The following is a 12,202-nucleotide window of genomic DNA, read 5'->3' as shown; positions in this document are numbered from 1 at the left end:
TATCACAGAACTATATGAATTTCTGGGTCAGTTGGCTTTTCATGACTATAGTAAAATACCCATGGCGAGAACTTATACAGAGGAAAGATTGGTTTTAGCTCCAAGTTTTAGCGATTTTAGTCAGTGATGGCTCTATAACTTATGGGCATGTGATAATAAAACATAATGATGAAAGCATGTGTGCAGAGAACCTGCTCAAATCATGTGAAGAAAGGAAAGAAGTGCATGCTGACAGGAGCCTGATATAGCTGTCTCCTTAGAGGTCTGACATATACAGAGACAGATGCTCACAGCTAACCATTGAACTGGTCATGGGGTTCCCAATGGAGGAGTTAGAGAGGACTGAAGGAGCTGAAAGGGTTTGTGGCCCCATGGGGAGAGTGACAATACCAACCAACCAGAGCTCCCAGGGTCTAAACCACCAACCTAGGAGCACATAGGGAGAGACCCATGGCTCCAGCTGTATATGTAGGGGAGGATGGCCTTGTTGGGCATAGGTGGGAAAGGAGGGCCTTGATCCCATGAAGGCTGAACACTGAGTGGGAGGGAAAATTTGAGGGTGGGGAGGTGGGAGTCGGGGGTGAGTGGGTGGGTGGAGGCACATCCTCATAGAAGCAAAAGGAGGGAGGATGGGATAGGGAGTTTCTGGGTAGTGGGGAAAATGGGGAAAGGAAATAACATCTGAAATGTAAACAAAATATCCAATAAAGAAGAAAAAAAGAAAGGAAAGAAGAGAGGGAGACAGACTGACAGATAAACAGATAGACTCAAATTCCATTTGAAATCACATACTGTGTAACTCCCTACTCCCAGGCCACTCCACTTTAAGGTTTCAGGACCTCCTAACATAGCCAAAGACTGGAGGCCAAGTCTTTAACATGTAGACCTTTGGAGGACACATTCAAAGTATAGCATTCTGCCTCATACCCCTGGTGTTTAACTCCACTTTCCATTACAAAGTATATACAGTTCATGACTAAAGTTTCAGCCGCTTCAGTTCTGTTGAACTGAAGTCAACAGATCTTGAGTCAAGTCTGAAGTCTCCTCTGACAGGAGGCAAACTCTGCTCAGAATTACTGTAAAAACCAATGGTTATCATACTGACCAAACATGATGATGACATAAGTTCCAAAAGGAAGGGACAGAACAGACAGGAGATTGGACTAAGAAAAAGCTTAAACCTGGACGGACAGACAAACACTGAATTCTATGCCCAGCACCTGGGCCTTAACAAACAACAGATAGATTCCTATGGGCCTGGTAAGTTTTGCTCTATGACTCACTGGCTGCATACCCCAACTGGTATGTCTCAGGATAGTTTCTACCTTTCTTGTAGTTGGTCCACATTCCTGACATTCTTGTCTTCTTGAAATTTCTATTATAGCTTTGGCTTCTGGTTCTCAGTTCTACTCATCACTCTGTGAGGGGCTGCTTGCTGTAATTCTGATCTCAACACACAAACGTACACACACAGACACACACGCACACAGAGGGAGAGAGAGAAAGAGAGAGAGAGACAGAGAGAGACAGAGAGAGACAGAGAGACAGACAGAGAAAGAGACAGACAGAGACAGAGACATACAGAGACAGAGACAGAGAGAGTCAGAGAGAGACACAGAGATACAGAGAGAGAGACAGCTACACAGACAGACAGACAGACAGACACAGACACAGACACACACAGACACAGACACAGACACACACACACACACACACAGAGAGAGAGAGAGAGAGAGAGAGAGAGAGAGAGAGAGAGAGAGAGAGAGAGTGAGTACCTGGCCTCCCAGGCTTTCACAGGTGGCTCTGTAAACATTATAATGCTTATATACTGAATAACTACAAAATCAGTACCACAGAGATGTTACCAGGGCCTCTCAACCCTAGGGGCTATTCCTGGACTTGTTCCAATCATGGCTGCTGTACCCTGAGTATCTTACTGGCCAGGGTGAGCAGGATACCCCATGTTTTTCTTCTTAAAAGAATGATGTGACTGCCTCTATAGGCATTGCAGGTGTGGCTGCTGTGTCACATGTGCTTCAGTAGGTGGCAGAGAGGAGAGAGGCTGTGTCTATGCTCAGTGGTCTAGCCTGTGGACACCTGCATGATTAGTAGCCTAACAGTCCTTGAAGAAAACAGACCTGAGCAGAGCAACAGTCCAGTACAGGGTACCCAAACAGAGAACTGCCCTGAGACAACCACCTGCAGGCTCTGATGGACTGCAGGGTGGGAAGTGAGTTGGAGACTAGAGGAACCCCACCTGTAGCCACATCCTCAGGAGGGGATGAGCCAAAGAAAGATGGGGCCTTCATATGGGGCCACTCAGATAGGCCCGGGCAAGCCACAAACCCAAGATGACCACCAGAACAGTGCCATGGACACTGAATGAGGGGATAGCCTGAGATGCCCATCAGTCTGGTATTATGCAGACCTAGGGGGTAAGACCATGACCTGGATGACCTCTGCCCAGTGTCATAAAGCACAGGCAGGCATAGATCTCCTGGGATCACTGCTCGATGATTCCAGACACTCAGAGAACACAGGCACCACTAGGAGGAGCAGGAGGATGGTGGAGAAAATGGAGGAGATGGGGAAGCAGAGGGATATGGGTGTGATGAGGAGGAGCAGAACTGGAGACTTGGGAGTAGTGAGGAACGGCCTGATGTGGGTGGCCAGTGATGCCACCTGGAACCATGGTGGTGTGCTGGCCTGTGTTGCTACCAGGGGAAGTGACTGGGTCCATGGCTTTGCAGGAACAGGGATCTGTTACCACCAAAGGCTAGATAGACATCCTGGTGAGGGTAGCTACCCTGGAACATTTTGATGTCTGAAGGCTGTTCAGAGCTGTCCCTATTCCTCATCTGGGTATCCCAGGAGAGCTGACCTCACCCTTATCCAGCTGCAGTACTCCAGAGAGCAAGTGCAGCATATTGCATTGTGAGAGTTGTGGGCGAGTTGGCATCAAGGATCTGAGTGTGGGAGACCTGGCCCTGGGGTCATGAGAGCAGAAAAGTTGACCCTTCTGTTTACCTGCTCCAGCACTCAGTAGAGCAGGCCCTGACCCTCACCAGTGCATCACAGTAGAACTGACCCTGATGGGGGGCGTGGGTTACAAGTCCTTAGTGTATAAGTATTATATAGTTGGTCCTGCATCATCTTGACTGCTGTGTGGCAGCATGGACAAGATGCCCTTCCACACCCTTGCTCCTTACCATCTATAGCAGGTAGGAGAGCTGGCCCTGGGGTCATGAAAGTGGGAGATCTTGGCCTGCCCTTCCCCTACTGTAACACTTGAGAGAGTGGGCCCTACACCTTGCCTCGGCAGCACAGTAGAGCTAGCCATGGACATGGGGGTTGCAGGTGAGACAGCCCCAAAGGTGTAAGCATAGAAAGCTTTGAGGCAGCATGGGCAAGGGAGATTATGCCCCCTCTCCTTCTTCATCCCTTGACACTTTTGGCAGACAGAACTGGCCTCAGGGTCATGATAGTAAGAGAACTGGCCATGTTCCTCACCATCTGCAGCATTGGAAAGGCAGGGCCTGCACCTCTCATGGACAACAGGATAGAGCTGGCCATGGTTTCTGAGCATTGCTGGTGAACTATCCCTGAGAGGAAGAAAGCCAGGAGGAGGTCTGACCATCTCAGATAACTCTCAAGCCCAGGTCCAGGGCTTTAAATTGGCCAACCACAACAACCTTCAACAACTGCTGGAGTGCATGAGGGAGCCGATCCTACAGAATCAAAACTACAGGCTCTCCATAAAACAGGGCAACAACGAGATATCTGATAGGAGTCCAAGTGAGGTTTCAGTCTTGATGGAACAGCAGAAGGCAGAGGCCTTGTACCAGATCAATATGTCATTGCAATGAACATTTATCCACACTTCTTTGCGTGAAAATGTTCATTGCAATGAAAAGGAAGAAAGGACATGATTGCTCATAGGTATGGTGGAGGAGAAAGTTTATTATAGTTATGGGGGAGGGAGAGCATAGGCAGAGTCAGGGACATCTGAGAAAGTTCAGCGAGGCCATGACTCTGAGCAATATGACAGAGAGGGAGAGTGGAATGGAGAGGCAAGCCAGGCATAGAAGAGGAAGTCAGGCATAGAAGTCAGGAAGCCAAAGGAGGGCAGGTAACCAAAGTATCTAGAGTATACAAGGAAGAGCCTCCCAGGCAAGGACAGTCTATTTGAACCCTTGGGCTGGAGAGTTCAGCATAGATGGCAGAATATGCCAGCCATACCTTGTAACACGTAGAAACTGAGGGCACTAGAATCTGGAAGCCAGGTCCTCGTTGATGTTAAACATTTCAGCCTTTTGTCCAGGGTTTGAAACTTAACAGCTGGTTCCCAATTACTTTTTAAAACTTTATCTTGTAGTAGTGACTGAGGATGAAGAATGTTTATCTCATGTCTTGGAAACAAGGGGAAAAAGAAAGACAGAGAGAGGGAGTACAACTTAGAAAGTTCCAGAGCCTTAGTTTCCATAAAGGCATGCACACAGTGACCGTCTTAGGGTTTTACTGCTGTGAACAGACACCATGACCAAGGCAACTCTTATAAGGACAACATTTAGTTCGGGCTGGCTTACAGATTCAGAAGTTCAGTATCATCAAAATGGGAACATGGCAGCATCCAGGCAGGCATGGTGCAGGAGGAACCGAGAGTTCTGCATCTTCATCTGAAGGCTGCTAGCAGAATACTGGCTTCCAAGCAGCTAGGATGAGGGTCTTAAAGACCACACCTACAGTGACACACCTACTCCAACAAGGCCACACCTACTCCAACAGGACCACATCTTCTAATATACCTTGGGCAGAGCATATGCAAACCATCATAGTGACCTAATCCTAACCCTCTGCAAACTCTCCCTTGTTCAATTGCAAATGCATAAACAATGGACTTAACTGGGTAGGATCTTGCTCCAAGGTCACTACTCTCTTAATCTCATTTAATATTTTTGAATATAGGATTTAACTCTATTCCACTTCCTGATGACCCTTTAATCTTTGAACCATATTTTTTTTCTCCTTTCTCCGTTTGCTATGCTTGATCAAAAACACTCTTCATAAGAGTGAACCACAGGACAGAAATAAGAGTGAACCACAGGACAGAATCTATGTTTGGCTTTTTGAGACCTCCTTTGTCAATGGAATTAATCTGAATCTCTTCCCTTTATGCCTAAGAAGACTCTTCAGACTAGGGCAAGAACAAACCACATTCTTCACCAAATTATCACAAGATGATCTCTAGGTAACATACTAAAACTCTTCTACTCTGTAAACTCTTGAGCCAGGTCCCCAATGTTCAAATTACCCTCAGCACCAATGTCTTCCATATTCCTACCAGGATGGCCCATTTAAAGGATTCCACATCCTTCTAATTCCAAAGTCCCAAGAAATATATTCCTCCAAACAAAAACATTGTCAGATCTATCACATCAATACCCCACTCCTGGTACATACTTCTTCCTTTGTTAGGGTTTCATTGTGTGAAGAGACACCATGACCAAGGCAACTTTTATAAAAGACAATGTTTCATTGGAGCTGACTTACAATTTCAGAGGTTCAGTCCATTATCATCATTATGGTGGAAAGCATGGCAGTGTTCAAGCAGACATGGTACTGGAAAGCCAGGAGTTCTACATCTTGACCTGAAGACAGCCAGGGGGAGACTATCTTCAGCAGGCAGCCAGGAGGAGGGTTTGACATTCTATACTGCACAGAGCTTGAGCACTAGGATACCTCAAAGTCCATTCCCAGAGTGACATTTCCTCCAACAGGGCAACACTTACTCCAACAAGACCATACCTCCTAATAGTGCCACTCCCTATTGGTCAAACATTCAAACACACAAGTCTATGGGGGCCTAACCTATTCAAATCACCATACCTGACTTTATTTTTTTTAATTTTATAAGATTTATTATTTAAAAATTCTTGAAACTAAATAGAAACATCACACACCAAAATTAATCAGATCTCAAATCTATGTAACTCAATGAACCTCTGTAAAGTCAGAAGAAGCACTGTGAATGGAACCTATGGAGCAGCACATGAACATTTCCACACTCATTATGAAATATATTTTATGCACTCAGGTACCACCAAATTAAAAAAACAAAACAAAACCAAAACATCCATGACAGAATTAGAACTAGAAAAACAATTAGCATTGAATCCTTTCAAAAGTTGTGTCTATTATCTGCCTTCAGTTCCTCCTCATCCTTTAATATTTAGCCTTTCTTGTTTTCTCCATTTTATACATGTAAACACAAGCACATTTATTTATATATTATTGACTACATTTTGCATATTAGAGAGAACATGCAGGCTTTTGTTTCTGACACTGTGTGATCTTGATTAATATTATGCATTCTGTGTTCATTCATTTCTCTGCAAATTTTAAACCTTAGTTTTTTGTAGCTGAGCACTGTTCATATAAGCTCAGCTGTATATAATATTGCAGGATATTTGATCATACTGCAAACCCTGAGCTTGTATTGTTTACTGGAAAAGCCTGTTTTAGTTGTGGTGTGACACAGCTGTAGCACACAACTTTTATCTAAGAGCTTTCTGCTTACTGTACACAGGATTAAATAAAGTGAATTATTGGTCAAGAGGTGGAGCAAGCAGGAAAACATCATAGAAAGACACAGTAGTAGGAAGGGAGATTGAATTTTGTTTTATATGCTGAAGTTCTTCTGTCCTTGATTACATCCAGAACAGTTTGGTTTTTTAACAGGCATTCAATCTTTTAGTTGCTCTATGGATGAGTTTCCCCCAAATTGGGAATGATTGAATCAAGTTTGATATTGTGGCCTAAAGGAGGTGCTTCCTAATGACAAACAGTTACTTTACCTGCTCCTTGTTGACTTGCATTCATAAGTCCAATGACAGTGTTTGTCGTACTATAAAAGGCTGTGTTCTGCATACTCCTGAAGGCTGGGCCTTTTTTTTTTTTTTTAAATTATTGTTAGAAAAAAACCAATATTGCTGGTGCTAAATCTTTCTAGTCTTGGGAGGTAATTCTGTTTTGAGGTGCTCATGAATTTAATATCTGCTTCACATAGGGTGAATGCATACCATATGAAATGATTACTTCCTTCAATCTCCTCAAATCTAATATGTCTATAGGATTCCATTTAACTTTTTTTTTATATAACCTTGGGAGTGCCTATTGTCTTCTGGTAGGTCTTGTATAGTAACAGGATAAACTAACTAATATCTGGGATACTTCCCCAATGGTGTACCCCAAATACTTGCTGTTTCTCCTAGCCATGTGTTCATGGTCCTTCTACTGTCATGGCTGCTTTCTCATCTCTTCTTCTTCTTCCTTCTTCTCCTGGTCTCTCCTATCTTTTTCTTCTTCATTCCCAACCAGATAACTTAAAACCCACCTACCTCTAATTCCTCCAGTAATTGGCTGTAGTTGATTTTATTTAACCAATAGATTTACATCAAGGAACAAGGTTTGCACAAAAAAAGCTTGTAAACATGGGCATTTACTACTAGGCCTATAGCTTCAGGTACAGAATTTAGCATTCCAATACAAAGCAACAGCCCAAACTTCAACAACCATATTTACACTTTATTATAAAAAATCCTCTACATGGCTACTAGAAAGGCAGCTAATATCCAATAGAGACAGGAACAAAGAACAGTTTTTGCGACTGCCAGTAAGTTTATCTCCATGTATGCAACCCTGACCAATATTGAACCAGGTGATACTCTGATTTTGAGTACCATATTTATTAGTGAATTGGCAACTAGGGACTCTTCATAAAGCAAAAATGAATTCACTAACATTTACCTGTTGGCTTCTTTGCAAACGTTTTCCATACACATAGAATAAATATTCTCTGTTTGAGAAACAAATCTGGACATTTCACAAGGCATGGAGAACCTTATAGTCAGTCATGGCAACCATGCTATGTTCATAAGGGTGCCCCTTACAATGATAGATTGGATCCATTTAAAGGCAGAGTCTTTTGCAAGCTTAGCCATGGAAAGAAAGTTATTGTAGTAAACTGGTACCTATCTGAATTCTTTTGTGACCAGGAGGTGGTAGCAAAGGGGTCTATGCCTTCCTGGACTGAGGAAATAGCTCAGCTGTCTATATTCCTCATCCCTAAACTGCTCATACCGCCCCTGTAAGAAGCAGCTATTGAACTGTGGGGACAAATTAAATGGTTACAACGTTTAGCTAGTGCATGGTTTACTGATGGTTCATCAACCACTAATCTAAACTAATCAAAACTAATGAAATCAAATCAAAACTAATGAAAAGTGGCAGCCTATAGTCCAAGGGATGGAACCGCCAGTACTGAAGAAGGAACTACCAAGGCAGCACAGCACTATTGACTATAAGACAAAGAAATAGAAAAGCAAAAGGAGAATCTCTGTCTTCTCCAATTCACAGTGCATGTGCATTGGTACAGTTATATGGTCATTAGAATGGAAAGCCACTAACTGGCAGAAAAATGCAAAAATATATGGTCATAGGAGGCATGAACGGTAATGTTGAAACTAAGAAAATTTACAATATTATACCTAATATTATGTATTATATATAATATATACATTATATATATGAATATTAGGTATATTTATTCAAACATACTATAGTCTATTTAGTTTCAAATTTTCAACAGAATTTTTTAAAAATTTCAATTGAAATACTTTTCTGTTGGCAAAAAAACCCCATTTACCCTAGGAAAAATATAATCTACAAAAAAGAGACCCCCCTCCCCCCAGAGTTAAAGTTTATTGATTGATGTCAGTTATAGGTGCTGCAGTAGAGAAGAGAAGCTCACTAAGATGCTAAGTTTTCATTTTCCAAAGGAGAAGAGGGGTTCAGGGTTTAGTCTTCTTGGAAAAGACTGAAACACAGCTAGCACCCTCCAGTTATTTGTTCAAATGTTACAAGGTTAATTGGGGGTAGGAATGGTTGCAGCTACCAAAGTTAACCTTGTTGCCCATGAGACAACCCACACAAATCTTAGTCCATTTTGACCATTGTATGTGTTCATAAGAATGATACACCAGCCGGGTGGTGGTGGCGCACGCCTTTAATCCCAGCACTTGGGAGGCAGAGGCAGGCAGATTTCTGAGTTCGAGGCCAGCCTGGTCTACAGAGTGAGTTCCAGGACAGCCAGGGCTACACAGAGAAACCCTGTCTCGAAAAACAAAAAACAAAAAACAAACAAAACAAAACAAACAAACAAAAAAGAATGATACACCAGACTCCAATAATATGCAATAGCAAAGAGCATTTATTCTGCAGAAACCCAGCAGGTAGGAGGTCTACCATGTATCAGACAAGATTCCTATTGTGAATAATATGCATTTGAACCTAAACATTAACTAACTAAATCTTGTGATTTTTTTCCTTTTCTTATTCCTATTTTATTGAAATAAAATTAAATCCCATAAAATTCAGCCTTCCAAAGTCTTAAATTGCTATGAAATTTTTTCAAGTATATATCACAACATAACCACTACTATAATTGAGAGATAATGTTAGAGCATGAGACTCTTAATCTAAGGGTCAGGGGTTTGAGCCCGATGCTGGGTGCCAGATGACAGTCTGTGTTTTTGCCTCCCTGATAAGCCTTCCGGGGTGGTAAAACACAATGGTGACAGACTGTATGTCTCCCTTGTCGATGGAAACGAGTGTGCTGCTGGAATGTTGTTCAGGGAACGCAGAATCCAGTCTAGTATAGGGGTCCCAGTCCATGTTTTTCTGGGCAAGAAACAGAGAAATCTGCGATGGATGTTGTGTTTCTCAAACTCCAGTGTACCCAGACACCTCTGGGAACCACAAGGAGCTGAGAATGAAGGTCTGCAGGTCCATAATGAGCCCACAGCAGGGCAGAATCTGACTTACATCCGAATGAATGCCAAAGGTACAGAGGAGGAGCTGGAAGAGAGACCTTTGAGAGGAGGTGTAGGTGCAGCTCCTTATGACAAAGTACCCTTCACCCTCCTCCACCACCACCATCTATTCTTGATGGAGGAGCTAGTTCTTGCTTGTTCAAACTGTTTTATTCATGGCGGATGAGGATGTATATGTCTTACTCAAGGTGAAACAGATTAAATATCTTTTGCAAGAAAGGATGCCCAGGAAGGGAAACTCATTGGCTAAACACTTGGGACCTACCTAGATACCTCATTAGCATGGAGAACTCTAGGTTTTTATGCTACATGGCCAGTTGTCAAGGTCCTCTTAGTGAGGTGAAATGGTCACATGTTCCAGGACCGGTAGTCTGGATGGAAGCTGATTCTAATTCTTACTGGTCTCAATGATAAGATTTACCAGGATTTTTAAATGTGTTCTGACCTTATCAATTTTTCTGTCTGGTGACATGGTTCCTGTTGAGGCCCAAGCTCTCTGACTACACTTGGAGCTACTGTGTTACAGACCGTTCTGCCCCACGCTTTGGGGCCAAAATGTTGCAGCCTGCTCTCTGCTGCTCTGGTCCTCGGGTCAGGGCCTAGCAAGAGATGCGAAGAATGGGGACAAGATAGGATGTGTGATCAAGTCCAGTTTCTCGTTTATTGTCTCTCTTCAAGTCTCTCTTATTGTCTCTCCTTTATTATCTCTCCTATTGTCCTTCTCATTGTGTCTCTCTCTGAAAGGAAGTCCGGGGTATTTATACACTTTGTCACATGTCTTGTAGGTACGTGGATGCCATGTGCCTTGCGGGTGTGGATATGATGTAACCCTTACAGGTGTGGATAGCACATGCACCGCACGCCTCACAGGCATGAATAGCATGTGTGCCTTGCAGCTGGGGGCACTAAACAGAAAAACAAGATATGTGGGATAAACAAGATATTTATCAGAGTGTGCTTCAGCTGTTGTGGGCTGTTGAAAACAAGTCTCATGTCAGGGTATATGGCTCTCGAGATGGCTGAAAAGCTGATAGCCGCTTTCTGCTATGAGTCGGCTCCCAACAGGTTCCACTTCCCCACACATTCCCATTTTTACTAATGTTTTTCTTTTGTTCTTTTGTAATAGTCAAATTTCCCTCCAGTCTGTAACAGCTACTGATCTTTTAAGTGACTCAAGTGCTCTGTTCTTTTGAGAATATAAATTAAATGGATCTGTACAGTTGTCTTAGTAGGGTTTTACTGCTGTGAACAGACATCATGACCAAGGGAACTCTTAGAAGGATATTTAATTGGGGTTAGCTTACAGGTTCAGAGGTTCAGTCCATTATCATCAAGGCATGAATGTGGCAGCATCCAGGCAGGCATGGAGCTGAGAGTTCTACATCTTCATTTGAAGGCTACTAGCAAAATACTAGCTTCCAGACAGCTAGGATGAGAGACTTAAAGCCCATGCCCACAGTGACACACCTACTCCTACAAGGCCACACCTCCTAATAGTGTCATTTCTTGGGCCAAGCATATTGAAACTATGAAAACAGTACATTTTTGTCTCTAGCTGCTTTTAGCTACTACTCGTTTTTTTTTTTTTAAAGACATGACATTTTTGATAATTTTACATGGGAATGAAATGTATTTAGATTATAACTGATCATATATCACACCAACACAACCTCTATTTGACCATATCTTTTTTATTTAGCTTACATTGTTATTTTAGTTTTATGATAGCCAATTGCTATTACATGAAGTTGAGTAAGTTGTAGACATGCCTTTTCAACTGCTTTATTTCAGAAATCCAATTATCTCTTGTGTGTTCAGAACTGTAGAATAAGATACAAAGTGGACTCTCAGCTAATAGAACATCATTTATCTCTCTATCATAACAAATTATTACCCCTTATTCTAAAAATTCTACTGTATTTTAAGGCACTCAATTTAGCAATGCTTCTTGTTAGGAAAAGTGTCTTTCAAACACGCTATGATTTTTATAAGCACGGTAATGAATTTTTCCTGGAAGCATCATTGATCAGGCAAATTAATGTATATTTTTATTTTAATAAGGAGCTAAAGATAAGAATGAATGCAGTCATTGAAACTTTCTTGATCTTAAATTTTTAAATTTATTTATGTATTTTATATGTATTTTAACTGCAACCTCTATCTTCCAGTTATGTTTATATATTTGTCAATGAAAATACTGGTGTCTTAATTTTACTTGATATTTGCTAAGGTTGGTTATACTTAGCAATTAAAAGCATTAGATCTATATAAACAAGTGCCTTTTAAAACATAAGATTAATAACAAAATGGGC

The 12,202-nt window shown here is 42.1% G+C and overlaps 1 non-coding gene across 1 annotated transcript; it reads left to right on the top strand.

Annotated features, from left to right (window-relative positions):
- Nucleotides 1–1,989: 1,989 nt before the first annotated feature.
- Nucleotides 1,990–2,121, top strand: LOC117722139 (small nucleolar RNA SNORA17). Its single transcript, XR_004608524.1, has one exon. It is a non-coding gene; the product is annotated as a small nucleolar RNA SNORA17 (small nucleolar RNA).
- The last annotated feature ends 10,081 nt before the right edge of the window (nucleotides 2,122–12,202 follow it).

The sequence above is a fragment of the Arvicanthis niloticus genome, chromosome 16 (genome assembly GCF_011762505.2).
Source record: "Arvicanthis niloticus isolate mArvNil1 chromosome 16, mArvNil1.pat.X, whole genome shotgun sequence".
Taxonomy (NCBI): Eukaryota; Metazoa; Chordata; class Mammalia; order Rodentia; family Muridae; genus Arvicanthis; species Arvicanthis niloticus.
This window is presented reverse-complemented; position numbering and strand designations above follow the sequence as displayed.